This window comes from Pteropus medius, unplaced genomic scaffold (genome assembly GCF_902729225.1).
Source record: "Pteropus medius unplaced genomic scaffold, Ma_sr-lr_union100, whole genome shotgun sequence".
In the NCBI taxonomy this organism is placed as follows: domain Eukaryota; kingdom Metazoa; phylum Chordata; class Mammalia; order Chiroptera; family Pteropodidae; genus Pteropus; species Pteropus medius.
The window spans coordinates 2,604,915-2,617,439 of NW_024347732.1; the positions used below are offsets into that span (position 1 = coordinate 2,604,915).

A 12,525-nucleotide genomic window follows, 5' to 3' on the forward strand; every position below is an offset into this window, starting at 1 on the left:
GGATGACTGGGTATCTACTTGCAAAAGAATGAAACTGGAACCTAACCTCAGACCATATACAAAAATGAACACGAGATGGATTGAGGACCTAAAAAGAAGAGCTAAAACCATGAAATTCTTGGAAGAAAACATTACATACTGATAACTCTTCATTGCCTGGAATTTAGCAATGGATTCTTAGATGACAAAAAAACATGAGCAACAAAAGAAAAAATAAATTGAACATCAAAATTAAAAACTTTTTTGCATCGAATGACACTCTCAAAAGAGTAAAAACAAAATCTACAGGATGGGAGAAAATACTTAATTAAATTTAATTAATTAATTAAATCCCTAATATATAAAGAACTCTTACCACTCAACAAAAAGATAAACTGCCCTATTAAAAAATGAGCAAAGGGACTTGAATAGACATTTCTCCAAAGAAGATGTACAAATGGCCAATAGGCACATGAAAAGATGCTCAACATCTTTAGTCATTAGGAAAAAATAAATCAAAACCACAATGAAATACTTCACACCCATTAGGATAGCTATAATTTTAAAAAATAAGGGTTGGTGAGGATGTAGAGAATTGGAACCCTTGTATTTTGCTAGTGGGAATTTAAACTGGTACAGCTGCTGTGGAAAAGTTTGGCAGCTCCTCAAAAAGTTAAACATAGAATTACCATATGACCCAGCAATTCCACTGCTAGATATATACCAAAACAATTGAAAACAGGTTCTCAAATACTTGTACACACATGTTCATAGCAGCACTACTCACAATGGCCAAAAGGTGAAAACAACACAAATACCCATCAACAACTAAATGGATAAACAAAATGGTATGTACATACTCCCTGCTCCCTATTTGCTCCCCCATCCCTCAATAGATTTTATATTCTCTGATTTGTGACTCCAGTATATCCACAGATTAAGCTCTAGTTCCCGAACAGTTTATTCCCTTATTTATTTACAGGTCAGTATTCTTCTTCTAACCTGTGAGCTTCTTCCAACAGAATGATTATATCCTATTCACCAATACGTCCCTACTTTCTGGCACACACTAAACACTCAAAAATGTTTCTTGAATGAATTGATTTTCACTATTTCAAATTACATATAGAATTATATATTGTGCATGTTTTATATATCAAATGCTTAGATTGTACTATCTTTATTCTTTCATTCTTGTCTGTCTTGCTCATCAGATTATAACCTCCCCTAGAACAAGGCTCTGTGAACAGTCCATAGTAGCTTCTGTTGTTTTACAAACTAACGTGTCTTCCCTTCTTTGATTTTCACCATTCTGCAGTAAAAAGAGCACTTTGAAGAAAAACTGAAATTGCCTCTAATGTGAAAAAGCAACTTACGCAAATCTTAATGCTTGCCAGGAACAACTTAGCAAAAAGGCAAGGATGGAAGTGAGCTAACCAGCCCACAACAACTCAATGTTGCATTTATTTGGTAACAGGTGAGCTCTTTTCTAAGGTGACTGACATGCACAGAAGAAAACAGAGCAGGAGTGGGATCTAAGTGAACTGCCAAGCATTTCAGCCTCTTCAGAGAACAAGTTCATCAAGAACAACTGATTTGAGAGTCTGGCAAACTGCCAACTGCAACACATTCATCCACCAACAAGAACAAAAAGGACTTTTGCTTTCCTTCTTCTCTGAGCATACTGATAAAAAGTAACAGCTGCCACCCCTTCTCCAAGATACTTGATTATGATCATTTCCCACAGCCAAGAGCTTGCTCTGAAACTTCCACATCATTCTTCAGAATGTATTCTGGAGATTACCTAAAGATTTCAGATATATTGATTGTAAACTGTTATCTACACAAAGTATCTCAAAATAAGCCCACCGATTAGTGCCAGTTGTTCTGAAAGATTGAATGACTCCAGCTATTTACCAACTTTTTTCCAGCCTCAAAAAGGCAAAACACTCTGAGATCCTGTCTATTTTCTAGACAGGCAAACAGCCAAACTCTCTGGTTCAGTTCCACTCTCAGGTACAGAGCCAGCACTATAAACTTACATATGGCACTTTTCCTTTTTTGTAATTGTGCTGCTGTATTTAGCAGACCCCACATCTCTCAAAGCATGTTTCCACAAGAACACAAAGGTTTCAGTGATCAAAAATAATTTAGGAAATCCTATATACCCTTGTCTCCCTCTTAGAGCTTCACCATGTATATTATATATATTATATATTTCTATATATTATCTATATGTATAGAAAAGAGACTTCTATTTTTTGAACTTAACTACTAGCAGTTGCAGCTTAATCTAAATTTGCTCTTAACAACTTCAGATATTCCTATACCCTTAAGGGCTACTGACATCAGCATTACAGCACTTTTAGCACTTTTAAATAAAAGACTAAGTACAAAAGCTAGGTGGATTTAAAGATGCCTGGTAGAATGGATTGAGTTGGCTTAAAAACTTGCTTTTATATAAGAACTTTATGTTGGTTGATGAGAAAATATTAATTAGGTTCTCTCTCTCTGGATCCACTTTTACTCCTGCATCAGAGATTCTACGCCTATGTAAATCTTCCTCAGAGTATATGTGGCAGTAACCTGGTCTCCCAGTTCCAGCTAATTTGACCAAGGATAGTCACCGGGCACAAGTGGGTTGTGTGGAGTCACCAATAGGCAGCAACCTCTGACTTACGTGGCCTGACTCAAAAAGATGAGAGACCCACGTAAAATTACCAGCTGGAAATAGGACAGAAGGATGAAGATACATGATGCAGAGCCAAGTCAAATTACGTAAAGACAAAGGACTAGACTGGAATGAGTGTTGATGAATACCTATGCTGAGGTCCTAGAGCTGCCTTGAGTCCAGAGAGAGATTCTCTGAGGTGGGCCATGTCGCTGCTCTTGTTTGAGATAGACGTTTCTTAATGCGATCGATCCCCTTGTATTTAATTAAATAGCTTGAGTGTGTCTCTATTTCCTGCAATCAAACAATTCTAAATAAAACAACTGCTTACAAAGTTTTTCAGAGCTCAACAGGACATATGCTACAAAATGAAATATGGTAGTGATTTTAAATGTATTAACAATAAGATTGTAGAAATAAAATACAAACATTAGAAAGATGATTGATAATTTAAGACTAAACTGTGGGATACAGTATAAAGAGATCACTGTACTTCATGAGAAAAAACATGAATTTTTGAGACCCGGGATTCAGGGTTTTGACAGGAAAGAGATGGCACATCTAAAAGGTTTAATTCAAGAACATTTAACGATAAATTTTTTAAAAATGTTTAATAAAACTTTTGAGGTAATGAATATGATCATTATATTGATTGTGGTGGTAGTTTTATAGTGTATATTGTGAAAACTCAACAAATGGTACACTTTATTAAATAGATAGTTTCCTGAATGTCAGCTATGCCTCAATAAAGCTAAAAAAAATGTTAACGAAAGAACTACTTACAGAGTGTGAGCAGAGTTAAGGGTAAAGCATCTATCTATAGGCAAGCAATTCCGAGAAGCCATTACTACCCTAGGCCTGAAGGAGCACAGGGAGATTTCACAGAAAGTCATCAGAGCTGGGGGCATAAACATGGGGCCAGCAGTTTACAAACTATTTGTTGTCATCCACTAGAGATAAGTTGAGAAACTGAGAGTGAGTGTTTAGAAACTTCTTTAGTAATTTAACAGATTAATGTTATATTTGTTGACTCAAATAATATAAAACCTGAAAATTATATTTTGTATGTCTTTGAGTTTTTTCACTTTTCTAGTAATTATTTTTGTTTTTGTGTGTGTGTGTGTGTTGATCAGTGGTGGGGTGGTAATTAAAAAAAAAAAGAATATTCACCACTGATAGTTTGAGAAACACTGGTATAGAGGAATTCAACCTCTAATAAAACTTCAGCTCCACAGGGAGAGAGCTGAGAAAAGCATATCTCAGTCTCTCTTCCCATACTTCTCTCCCTTGGGCCAAACTGGATAAAAGCTAGAGGACCGAGTAGTTCAGGTGATGTAGTACAGGGCAGAAATGGGTGGTAAATGGATCTGGAGGAGCAACCAAATGAGATGTACTCTGGACTATGACATTCATTAGCTTTGTGGTTTCTGGAAAGTTACTTGGTCTCAGTGATCCTCAGTTTTCCTCACCCCATAAAACGGGGAACCTCAGACCACCACCCACTTATTCTACCACTCCCTATTCACTTGCTTAAGCCAGAGACTTGGCAGTCATTTTTCTATTCTCTTCACTCCCATCCCATCCGATCAAACCTAACCATCTCACCTCTATAATGACATTCACACGTGGCTCCTCCTATCCATCTCCATTGCCCTCCCTTAGCTGAGTTCTTCAGCATTTGTCCACTGTACTGCAACAGCCTCCCTCCTGACTGGTCTTGCTCTGCTCCAATCTATCCTCCAGAGTGACAAATACAGATTTGACCAACTCATTCTCTAGCTTAAATAGAGATTTTAAGAGACAACATTTAGAAACTACTTAAGGTTTTAGAAGCATTGAGTGTTTTGGTTAGTTTTGATTTTGGTTCTCCAATTATAAATGCTTTCTTATATTTCATGCTTCCAATCCTGCTCTTTTCCTGTTTGAAATGCCCTTGTCCCTTCTTTGCCAGCTAACTCTCCATTCACCTTTCAGAACTCAATACAAGCAAGGGGTTGCTTTATGCTCTTACCATGTTATTTTATTACATCACTTATTCCTGCAATGTAATTAGCTTTCCCTTTAGGAAGTGTAAATCCTTTGAAGGAAGGAACTATACCATCTTCATGGTTGTATTTTCTTGCTTAATGGTACCTGGACACAATAAGTGCGCTCTTCATATAATTTGTTGAATGAATGAATAAATGAGATTTGGGATGGTTGGTTGAGACTTCATGATAATGAAATTTGAATTAAATTGTTTCCAAAGGATAGATAAGAATAAGATGGCCAGAGAGGAGGGGAGCAAGTTCCCTATTGGTATAACAATTTGAGCCAAGGCAGATTGACCAGTTTGATCAGTGAGTAGAATTTGAATGTAAGAGCTAAAGATAAGATGAGTGAGGTCCATTGAGGTTCTACAGAGAACAGCGTTGAATTCCATGTTGGAATTGGTCTTGTAAACTGAGAGGGAACTGAGAAACTGAAATTGAGCATTGGCCTTTTTGAAAGAAGTTATGTAATTACAGAAAAGATGCGTTAGGGAAACTATCTTTCCTGTGGTGTTTACAATTAATTGAAGCAAAAAGGTCATTAAGAATGTTATTTTAAAAATTTACGTGAGGAAATTTAGATTGCTGGAAGTGGATATGGAAAGAAAAGAATGAGAAGAGACATTAAAAAGAAAATGTGTTAAAACAATGGTTTCTAATAACTAGCATAAGTGCATAAAACTTAATATTTACTAATTATGATACTCTAAAATTCTAATTGGTACCAATGACAGAAATAAATAGGGGGACACGATGGTAAGGTAATAAACAAATCTGTTTTTAATAAAGTTTATTATTATTTAAATTTAAAAAGCTAGGTTGAAAAGTAAAATCTCATTTTACATTTTGGACTCCAAGGCCCAGTTGTAATATCTACTGCCATCTACTGGCAGAGGGAAAATGACTATAGTCATTCATATATATATATATATATAATGTTTAAAAATAGCTTTATTGAGATATGATTCACATACTATACAATTCATCCATTTAAAGCTTGGAATTAAATGGTTTTTAGTGTGTTCACAAGTTGTACAACCATCACCACAGTAAATTTTAGAACATTTTCATCATTCCCCCCTAAAATTCTTTTCCATTAGCATTCACTCTCTATTCCCCACCCACCCACCTCTGTATCTCTAGGGAACCACTAATCTACTTATGTCTTTACATAAATTTGCTTATTCTTGACATTTCATATAATTGGAATCATACAATATGTGGTCTTTCTTGCTGGCTTCTTAACATAATGTTTACAATGTTGCAGCATGTATCCATGTTCCCACATACATCAGTGTTTTCCTTTTTATTGCCAGAAATATTCCTTTGTATGGAAGGAATATGTATTTTTACAAAGCGCATGGATAACATTTCCCACTAGTTTACATACATAGAACATACTTTGAAATGTTAACTTGCGTTTCTAATACGATGAAGAGCATTATCTACAGTTGTTTCTTTCTTGCACTTCAGTAATAGTGCACCCAGAGCTCTCTCTTGACTCTTAAAACTGGAGGGTTGCTTTTTATTAGTGGTGGAAAAAACATTTTAGTGGATGAAGAGCAGGGACTTGTTTTTTAAATATTAGAATGGAGAGTGACAGAATCTATTACACATAATAAAGGTATTTTATGAAATTTAGGGAGCATATGTGTGTGATTGTGTGTGTGTATCTTCACTGAGTCTGGATGTGAAATATATTTCTTACTATGGGTTACTTGTTTGTTTTTCTGGATTTATTGAAATAGACAATTAGTTGCTTGCATTTACATTGTACAATTCAATGAGGTTTTTTTTTTTCAGTTATAATTGGCATACAATAATATACCAGTTTCAGTTGTACCGCATAGTGATTAGAGATCCACATAACTCACAAAGTGATCACCCCACTAAATCTAGTACCCTTCTTCCCCCTTACATATTTATTACATTATTAACGATCTTCTTCATGCTACACCCTACATCTCCATGTCTATTCTGCAACTATCCATTTGTACCTCTTATTCCTTTTGCCTTTTTTCACCGTCCTCCCAAATCCCCTATCTAGTAGCCCTCAAAATATTCTCTGAACCTATTAATTTATTTCTGCTTTTGCTGTTCTTGTTGTTTATTGTGTTCTTTAGATTTCACATGTATGTGAAATTATGCGATATTTGTCTTTCTCTATCCAACTCATTTCATTCAGTGCAATACCCTCTAGGAACATCAAGGCAATATCTTTTTCCATTCCCTTCCTTTCAGTCTGTGTGTGTCTTGTAATCTGAAGTGAGTCTCTTGTAGGCAGCATATGTAGGGGTCTTGTTTTCTTATTCATTCAGCCACTCTATCTTTTGGTTGGAACACTTAATTCTTTTCCATTTGAGATACTTGTTGATAGGAATGTAGTTATTACCATTCTTTATTCATGTTTTTAAAACATGTTTTTTCTTCTTAAAGAAATCCCTCCAACATTTCCTGTGATACTGGCTTGGTGTTGATGAATTCCTTTAGCTTATTTTTGTCTAGGAAGCTCTTTATCTGTCCTTTGACTCTAAGTGATAGCTTTTGTTGTAGATCTTGGGTTTTCATCGTGTCGAATACTTTGTGCCAAGCCCTTCTGTCCTGCATAGTTTCTTTTGAGAAATCAGCTGCCAGTCTTACGGGTGCTCCCTTGTAGGTAACTAAGTGCTTTTCTCTTGCTGCTTTTAAGATTCTCTCTTTGTATTTAACCTTTGGCATTTTAATTATGATGTGTCTTGGTGTGGGCCTCTTTGGGTTCCTGGTTTTTGGGACTCTCTGAGCTTCCTGGGGTTGCATGTCTATTTCTTTCACCAGGTTAGGGAAGTTTTCCATCATTATTTCTTCAAAAGCTCTTCAACATCTTGTTTTTCTTCAGGTACCCCATGACATGGATATTTCAACATTCAATAGTGTCTCATAGTTTCCTTAAATTATTTTTATAGTCTTGGCTTCTTTTTTCTTGCCGTTCTGATTGAGTGTCCTTGGCTTCCCCATTCTCTATATCAGTGGTTCAATCCTCTTCTTCATCCACTCAGTTTATTCCATCTAATATACTCTTCATCTTAGATATTGTGTTCTTCATTTCTGACTAGTTCCTTTTTATAATTTCCATTTCCATTTTTGTTTTTCATCTCTTTGTTAAAGTTCTCGCTGAGTTCATCTACACTTCCCCTAAGTTCATTGAGCATTTTTATAACCAGCGTTTTGAACTCTACATTTGTTAGATTGCTTGACTCCATTATTCTTGGATTTCTGTTCTGTTCTCTCATATGGTTTCTGCTTCTTTGTCTTCCCATTTGGGCTGCCTTTCTGTGTCTGTTTATATGTACTAAGGAAAGCTCCTAAGTCTCCCAGTCTTATTAGTGTGGATTTGTGTAGTAGATGTCCAGTAGCATAGTCCTGAGAGGGGTTCAGCTGCAGGCCAAATTTAGCCCAAGCCTGTGGCCCTTCGGGGCCACTTGTTAAGATTCAGCAAGCTGTGCTTATAGTTGCCTCAAGAAACCACATCAGAAACTGAGGCCAGCTGCCACCAGTGTGAGTCTTGGCACTGCTCAGCAAGGAGCACCTGACTAAGCAAGGACACACCTGGATGTGGCTTGGGTGGGGCCACAGTTGGGGGATGCGAAGTTTCAGGGAATCTTCTCGATGGAGCAATCTCTGTTTTCCAATTCAATGATATCACAGCTATGGCAGCGCTGCATCTGCACACTGGGATGGAGGAGGGCTCAACAGAGGAACAATGAATACTGCCAGCACTTCTGCTGGGGAGAAAGCCTCATCTCTGGCCCTCACTCTAACAACTCAGTGACTCCCCTGTAAATCCCTGGTGCTCAGGTAGGCTTACCTGGCGCTGGTGCTCATAGCCAGCAGATTCGTCACCGCAAAAGTTAGCTGGGGACAATCCCCTTTAAGAGGCGTGTGCGGCTGCGGGCTGCCGCTGCTGCAGACTCTGTCCCACTCAGCTACTGGGGACTTGGCAGCCTCTGTCTTTGCCGCCTCCTACCTTCTACCACTGCAGGTTGATTATTTGTCTCCCTAGTTGTAGTGCTTCTGTTCATCTAGGTCCCAGGTGACTTTCCTTGCTGTTTGCCCAATGTTTCTGTCATAACGTTGATTTGGTCACAAGAGGGAGAACAAAGCCTCTATCATCTATGCTATATATATTTTTTTTTACTACAGTCTCTTAATTGCAAAACCTACAAACTTAAGTTATCGTTATTATCATCTAAATGTCAAGCATCTGGATTGTAATAGGGATTTCTATTCTTTATTATATAATCTAATTGCTGTATAACTATCAGATCAACGGGCCCCGTGGACTTGCTACTGTCTGATTAAGCTTGATACATTATCTCATTTTAATTCCACAGTTAGTGAATGTTTTTAGGATTTCCTTAGGTTAATAGCTTCCTCACATCTAATATTAAAACAGCAAAATTTTGTTAGTTGCTTTGACAAAGATATTGTAAAAATGAATGGAGAAAAAAACATGTTAAAAAGTAAGAATAGTTTTGCTTGTACCAGGCTTCTGGTTTGTTCTACAAGTTGATTTTTTAATTTTTTTTTTATTTTATTTTTGCCATACTATACTAATATATTTTAAAATCTAGTAAAGTGATCCTATATTTAAATTTATATTGACATGTTAATATTGGTAATACTGAATCTATATACATATCCTTTTATTCATGCCCTTTTACCCAATACTTTTTATTTTGGAAATTTATCCTAAGGAAGTACTCACAAAATGGTGAAACAGCTTTACTTACAAACATGTATCACATCACTTATAATAACAAGACATTGAAAATAATGTTAATGTTTAATAAAATAGTAATTGTAAACAATGCTATAAACATAAGATGAAATATTTTACAGCCATAAAAATGATATTCATGAATAACAGAATTGCATGAGAAAGTATATTTTATTTGTTTGGAAAAATGCATTTATGGTATGAGTACAATTATATAAAGCTAAATAAAATTTTAATATTCCATGCATGTCAAAAAGCCTAGAAAGAAGTATAAGGGTCAGGATTGTTTGGCCAGGGATATGTTTTTCTTTTTAAGATTCCAATCTACCCTTCTCCATGGTAAATTACTAAAAATCCCCTATGGTGCTTAATAAATATTATGTATTAGGTAAGTATTCTTTCCTTTCTTCTACCTATTCACCCTTGGGGTAGAGAGAGATTATGCATATTGCTTCATATGTTTATTCTTACTAATTTATGAAATATTTTTATCTTTTCCCTACTTAATATTCCCAAATGAGACTATGTGCTTTGAATCCGTGTCAGAATATTAGCTGTAATTACATGGAGAAATAAATAGGTGTGATTGGCTGGCTGCTTCAGGCAGACTCATGGTGAGGTTACAGCATCTTAGCATGATCATGGGCTAGGTTCTAGACCTAGAATTAGGAGCTGGGCTTCAAACTAATAGAATTAGAAGCTATGGTTAACTGGTTTTCTCAGAAATAATCAGAAGAGTCATTTTAATCACCCTTACAAATGACTAAGTATAAACTATATTTTGATGTTTTAATTTTCATTAAAAAAACAACAACAACAACAGAACCTGTGTTAACGCACCATTGTAGATCTTATGGAATCAGAGTCCTGAATGGACTCAGGAAACTCCAAAGCCCAGTCTGTATAATCAAGCTCTGAATGCCCTTTTCCTCTCTGGGGTTATATCTAAAAAAAGAGGATAATAACTGTAGAAGAACAGATAGGTGCATCTTCTTCAACGCTGAGAACACTGATTTGTTTAGGATACAAACTCCTCAATTTCCTCCCTGAAACCATACATTTCAGGAAAGCTGGCTTCAGCCCTCACTGGAGGAAGTGTGTCTTGTTTGGTTTAATTTCCTTTTATGACTATTACATTATCCTTGCCAGTGATTAGTTAAGGGAGAAACATGTAATTCCACTTAGGTCAATGATGCATGTGGGGAAGTTGGCTGAGTAGGCTTCTAGAAAAGATTTCTTAGCTTTTCAAGCTAAAACTATAAAACTTTGAGAAGAAAACATAGGAGAAAAGCCTTATGATATGGGATTCCACAATGATTTCCTGGGTATGACACCAAAGCAGGCAACGAAAGAAAAAATAGATAAATTGGACTACATCAAAATGTAAAACCTCTGTGAACCAATATACCTGATTAATACCCAGAACATATAAAGAATTGCTACAATTCAACAGAAACAATGACAACAACAAAACAATTAAAAAATGGGCAAAGGACTTGAATAGACATTTCTCCAAAAAAGATATGGCCAGTAAGCATATGAAAATATGTTCAACATCACTAACATTAGGGAAATGCAAATTAAAACCAAAATGAGATACCTAACATCACATCCATTAGGGTGGCTAGCGTTGAAAAAAAAAAAGAAAAAGAAAAGGAAAGAGAGAAAGAAAGGTTGATAAGTGTTGCTTTAGGCAGTATGGACATTTTAACAGTTAATTCTTCCTCTATGAGCATGGTTTATCCTTCCATCTATTTGTATCTTGTTCAATTACTTTGTTCAATGTCTTATAGTTTTGAAAGTCCAGGTCTTTTACTTCCTTGGTTAAATTTGTTCTTAGGGTTTTTTTTTTTTCTGATGCAATTTTAAATGGGATTGTTTTCTTAATCCCTCTGATAGTTCGTTATTGGTATATAAAAATGCGACCAATTTCTGCATATTAATTTTGTACTTTACTGAATTAATTTATCAATTCTAACAGTTTTTTGGAGGATTCTTTAGGGATCTCTATATACAGTATCATGCCATCTGCCCTAGAAATTTTAAATGATGGAGACTTACATACCACTTAATGTGGCTTTCTACTGTTAAAAAGTAAGTCAGATATCCTATTTTCAACAAAATTAGTAAAGATTGGAGATAGTTTTCCTACCAAACATAAATGTAATCCTGTAAGAACGCCTTTGTATTTTCAGTGCAAACCCTGAGGTCCATAATGATGCAAATTACAGCTTCATTCTTTTTATGAAATAACAACTAATCCAGTAGTATTGTCATTTTCCTCATTTCCAAATGAGGACAATCCAGACTTAACCCCCATAGGCTGTTCACAGATGACAATCATTTTGAAAGAGAACTTCAGTGGATAAATGTGATTTATATGCCCCATTTGCTTCCCTTGGGAACCACTCATTCCACACTCCAAGTGGTCCAGGTGGGAATGCAATCATTGGGCCATGCTCTAATGTCTACCTACATGGCAACAGTGATTGTTTCAGAAGCAAGTTTATAACTCAAACTGGGAGAATGAGAGCCCTTTTTACGACTGCTGCATTTTTCCTATGAGGCAGAGAAGCTGGGAGCACCTGAAACTAAGATGGTCAATGGCTATCCAATTGAGCTACTATCACTTGCAACCATAAGGGTTTTATCTCATATAACGAATAAAGTATTGTTAAAATATAGTGTTTCCAGTAATGATGTAGTGAGTAAAACAAGCTTCAACAAAATTTTATAACTGTAAGCACAACTAACCTTCTACATTTTATAATTATAACTCTATGTTTTAGAACTGTAAACAAAACAACTTTCTACAACAATTTATAACTATGAACACAACAATCTTCTATACTTTATAACTGTAAACAACCTTCTGCAACATTTGATAAATGTAAGCAGAACTTTTACAATATTTTATAACCCCAGAAAATCCAAAGAAAAAGTAAAACTACAAATTGTAAAGAATTTAAGTGGCTGATCAAATTATCAAACTGGATGAAATATATATAAAATGTATCTTTCAAAATATATATTAAGCATGATATGACCTATTTTCCTTTAATCACTATTAAAATCAGACCATGACTTCC

General features: G+C 35.7%; 1 long non-coding RNA gene across 1 annotated transcript; it reads left to right on the forward strand.

Moving 5' to 3' along the window:
- Positions 1 to 458: 458 nt before the first annotated feature.
- On the forward strand, positions 459 to 3,707 carry LOC120614318 (uncharacterized). Its single transcript, XR_005655932.1, has 2 exons — positions 459 to 827; positions 1,298 to 3,707. It is a non-coding gene; the product is annotated as an uncharacterized LOC120614318 (long non-coding RNA).
- Positions 3,708 to 12,525: the final 8,818 nt, after the last annotated feature.